The sequence below is a fragment of the Cupressus sempervirens genome, chromosome 3 (genome assembly GCF_028749045.1).
Source record: "Cupressus sempervirens isolate cs-2001-9-10 chromosome 3, ASM2874904v1, whole genome shotgun sequence".
Classification (NCBI taxonomy): domain Eukaryota; kingdom Viridiplantae; phylum Streptophyta; class Pinopsida; order Cupressales; family Cupressaceae; genus Cupressus; species Cupressus sempervirens.
In genome coordinates, this window is record NC_143120.1 from 466,988,868 (window position 1) to 466,993,749 (window position 4,882).

A 4,882-nucleotide genomic window follows, 5' to 3' on the forward strand; every position below is an offset into this window, starting at 1 on the left:
ATGAAGCATAATGACTTCCAGATGTCATGTATATGATTTTGCACACTTAGGGTAATGATCCACGATATGTTCACCATATGAAGTTAAGCCCATGGAATCTAGAAACAAAAAAACAAGAGTTTGCCAATATAAATTGTCGGATAGGTAACCGTAAAATAATAAAACAACAAATGGGTGATGGAAGATTTCCAATAGCCCAAGGATGCTCCTGCATCAAACACCCAAGGTGACAAAAAAATGGTCCATAAGGAATTATGAACATCTGAAAGAATTCAAAACATAAACTTCGTGCTCGTTCTTAATCCACAAATCTTCTTCATCAATCAACACAAAAGTGTGTCCAAACTCACTTCTACAATCAACTATATCATGATAAATCTCAAATACACTACTTCTACAATAACTACTACTATCAAATGAATCACTCTTATTGCATGCCTTCATCTGAATAGAAATTTTATTTGTTCCACTTATGTTCATAATCTCAAGATCAGATAACTTTTTGTCAATAGTAGGAAAATCAACTCTATTTTCTAATGTCTTCAAACTAAAAGTCCTAAAAATAATCAAGTTCTTCTCTTTGATAACTTCTTCATCATTTAAAGGAATCAAAATAGATATCTTACCATCCTTTTCAAATGTAATTGTATTCTTTTTGTAATCACATATAACTCCCTTATCAAATTGCCAAGCGCTTCCAAGTAAAATATAACAAGCACTCATGTCTACTATATCACATTAAACTTCATCCTTAAAAGGTCCAATACTAAAATTAACAATACATTGTTCTCTAACTTGCGCCCAATGATCATCTTGAAACAAGCTGATACCACAAGGAGTAGGAGGTTTGAATTTTTTCAAACCAAGTTTCCTAACCATTTCTTTAGAAATAATATTATTAGTACTACCTTCATCCATACTTAATTTATATCATTTACCTCCATACTTACAAATAGTTTAGAATAAGCTCCTTCTGTCATGTCCCCTTTTCAAATAATTAAAAATAATAACTTTTGCTAAGGCAAGCTAGCTCAAAAAGTGAAGTTTCGGCAAAAGGGGCTAATCTTTGGAAACCAATGGACTCATAAATAAAAATTATTATTAAAATATGTATTATTGACCCCTCTTGGTCATGAGTTAGGGTTATTCCCTCTTTTAAAGGGATTTGGAGGCATTTCGGCCTCATTCTAGAACTTGATTTTTGCTCATTGCTTTGTTGTTCTTCAGAGGCTGCCAAACTTGTGGAGAAGGAGACCCAAGGACAGGAGTTTGCAGGTTTCTAGGGAGGCTAAGGATAGGATTTTGAGGCCATTCCATGTGAAAGCTCATGCAGAGTTTACCCTTGTGCTGAATAGTGCAAATTTGTGAGTTTTCAGGTGTGTTTATTATAAGAGTTTGGTGTTTTCAGTTGAGTATTTTATATCAATTTGGTTTTCTATTGTATTGTAGACATTTAAATATAGGTATTGGGTCATGGTTATACTTTTGTAATAGATTATTAGTGTTTTGTGGTATTTTCGAGCTACTTTGTGTTATTTTCGGGAGCTCGATGAGCATTATTTTTGTCCTCCATTTGGGAGCTGTTATGTAAACTCTATATAGATCTAGAAGTGTCATTTTGTGGGCCATTATGCTGGAATTTTTTTTGTAAAAATGTCTACTTTCAGATTTATTAATAATATGTGAAGCTGTGAAGTTTTTGGCACTATTTCGGGCATACCTAATTTGGGTTTTATTGAGAAATTGGTTGATCTTTTGAAATGTTTTTTTTTTTTTTTTAAAATATAATTAGAGGCTTTAAATATCATATAAAATCAGCAAGGGGACATTTCACCTTCTTTGTACTGGTTCAACATCATGATTAGAAAACACGATTCTCCTCATAAAAAGAGATTCTCCAACTTTTGGTGAAGCCAAATCAACATCAGAAGATTCCACTTTCTATTCTTCTTGTACTACTAAGTTTTGTTTTTCAACTTTCACATTAGCACATTCAAAGGCTTGGCGTCCATCCTTACCACATTTGAAACAAGCACCTCTGAAAATAATTTTTTTTTCAAGAACAAGTTTCTTACCCTTGTCAACTTTAGTAACTTGCTTACCTTTCTTTCTTCCTAACTTTTCTTCATCTTTCAATGGTGATGGGCCATCGACAAGGTCTTGATCTATGCGCACATGTCAAGTCCAGAATGTTGTGCATAGAATGATTGATTGACCAGCATCACACTGATAAGAATCTTCAGGTGAACTAAGTTTCAACATACTCAATCTTTAGCTGAACTCTTTTCTTATTGAATCAATCAAAAATAATTAAATTAAACTAAATTAAAAATTTATTAATAGTAAAAAAAATTATTTAACACAACTTATTTTCATTTATCTAAATTATTTTATTTCATTTAATTTAAAACATCACCATATATAATAATAATAAAATATTTAAAACAATTCATTTTCATTTATCTAAATTATTCTATTTCATTTAAACCATCATCCCACGTAAAAATTCTTACATAATATAAACATTATGGTTATTATTATTTAAAAAAAAAACCATTAATATTCTAAGGAAGAGCGTTGCACAGAGGACAAAAGAAGGAAAGAACGGATAAAAAGAAAATACAGTTCCATTTTCCATTTCTCTCTCTCACTTCGTCTCCATAAAAAATAGAAAAAGGCGGGAAAAAACTAAAATAAATAGAAAATTAGACTTTTAAAATATTTAATTTGTCTTACATGTTACTGAATCTGACTTTTCAAAATATTTAAATGCGTAAATATATATATATCAAAAAGTTACGTTGGTAACTTGATATAGCAGTTAGCACTACTGGTAGTAGCCTCACAAAATATAAATACAATTATTAGTGAAATGTTAATCGGCTATGACATCGTTTTGTTAATTAAGGAAGTAAACTGTATACACAAACAGAACAAGTTCAAGAAAGGGAAAGATATAAAATTTATTATTCTTGTTAATTTGTTAGCCTCGAAAAATAAATCAAGAAATGCAAAAAGATGAAGCTTAGTGTGATACACAAGTTCAAATTAATTACGTTTACCTTAGAACTTCAATCAAACAACACAAACAATTTGAAAAAAGAAATATACATAATACATTTGGAATTTATAGAAAAGCTCAAATTCATTTTCACTTTGAATTTTTGACTCAATCATTGATAAACATTTCATGAATGTTTTCTTTTATACAAATCTCCCTTTGCCCTATTCTTTTCAAAAGAATGGCCTATGTGATCTTTCACAAATGGGTGAGGGATCAACTATTTGATAAGTCATTCAGGAATCTTTTCTTTTTCTAAAAATTTTCCCTTTGCCCTATTCTTTAAAAAGAAGGGCCAATGTGAAAAGAGCTCAATTTTGATCTCTGATAAATGGGTGAGTGAGGAGCTGAGAAGCAGTCCATCTGTTGCGAACATCCTTTTGCAGGCAGCATCCATTGAAGCTTTGAAACTATGAAGAAGCAGTGGGAGGCAAAGTGGGCACATCTTGCAAACAAATAGCACACAAGAGTGTAGCCCAATCAAGTGACTTCTCTTGTTCCGGCTGTACAAATGGAAAATGACCCACGTAACATTCCATCAATGTTACTCCCAAACTCCATGCATCACCTTTATAATAATAATCATCAGCATCATCACAGCCAACTCCTTTCCGATAGGTCTGAGGGTCGAATCTCTCGGGGTTCATATAAGCATATGTTCCAGCACTAGATGAATTGCATGCAATCTCTGAAACAATTGCACTCATCCCAAAGTCTGCAATCTTGACATGAAATGGATTCAAATTGACCAACAAATTGGCAGGCTTGATGTCTCTGTGAACAATCTTTTCACTCTGCACGTATTTCAAACCCTCCAAAGCATCTCTTCCAACTTTAGCCAAGAAAGACTCCGTCATTCTTTTGTTGAGCTGCTTGTGGAAGCTTTGTAGAGAGCCTCCGTCCATGTACTCCAGTAGATAGTTCACATTCCCACCTTCTTCAAATGCTCCATGGAATTCCACTATCCAGGGAGAATGCATCTTCTTCATAATCTCCACCTCTCTCATGATCTTGTCATCTTCATTAGAATGAAGCCTGACTACTTTGAGAGCATAATAAGAGCTTGATTTTGGGCTGAGCACTTTGTACACACTGCCCTCGCTTCCTTTCCCATGACTTCCCTTCACCTCCAAATCACACAAACCTTTGATATTCTTCACTGGATTTGGCAAAGACAGGCAATTATTTCTTGTTGGATTACTTGAGATTAATGCAACTGTTGGAATGTTCAATCTGAGCTTCTTTCTTATAACACCATTGTTGTGATCAACTCTATTTATAATGCACTGCTTTCCCAGGAAAAAGATTGAATCAGAGTCTGGTATGAGAGTAGCCACACCCATTTCTGCTCCAAACAACATATAATACTCTACTTCTCACTTGAAACCTTTGCAAGTACAAATATGGAAACACCGTGTAATGAAAATGTGAGTGCATTTATTATATATGACTGGAAACTCTATGCAACAATATATCGAACCTACGTTCTAATATTAGATTTGAAAAAAAACAAGCAGCTAAACAACTAGAACCGCATGATGTGTTTGGAACTATTTGAAAAAACAACTAAGAGTTTGTTAACGTTGAAAGAAAAGCGGTGGGAAAAAAAGCGGCGGTTCAATTCAGGCAAAAAATTATCATTGCATTCTCGATATATAGTAGGTTGATATTGATTCAATTATAGACACATTCTCTTACAGGACCATCCAAAGATGAGATGAGGGAATTATAAACCTTCAATCCACACTGAAAACAACCCTTATGACTCTTACGACAAACTCAAATCTAGCACCAATCAATCATGTCTAGGAACCAATATTT

At 33.2% G+C, this 4,882-nt stretch overlaps 1 pseudogene; it reads right to left on the bottom strand.

The window, feature by feature from the left end:
- Positions 1-3,372: 3,372 nt before the first annotated feature.
- On the bottom strand, positions 3,373-4,404 carry LOC149567151 (mitogen-activated protein kinase kinase 9 pseudogene; annotated as a pseudogene).
- Positions 4,405-4,882: the final 478 nt, after the last annotated feature.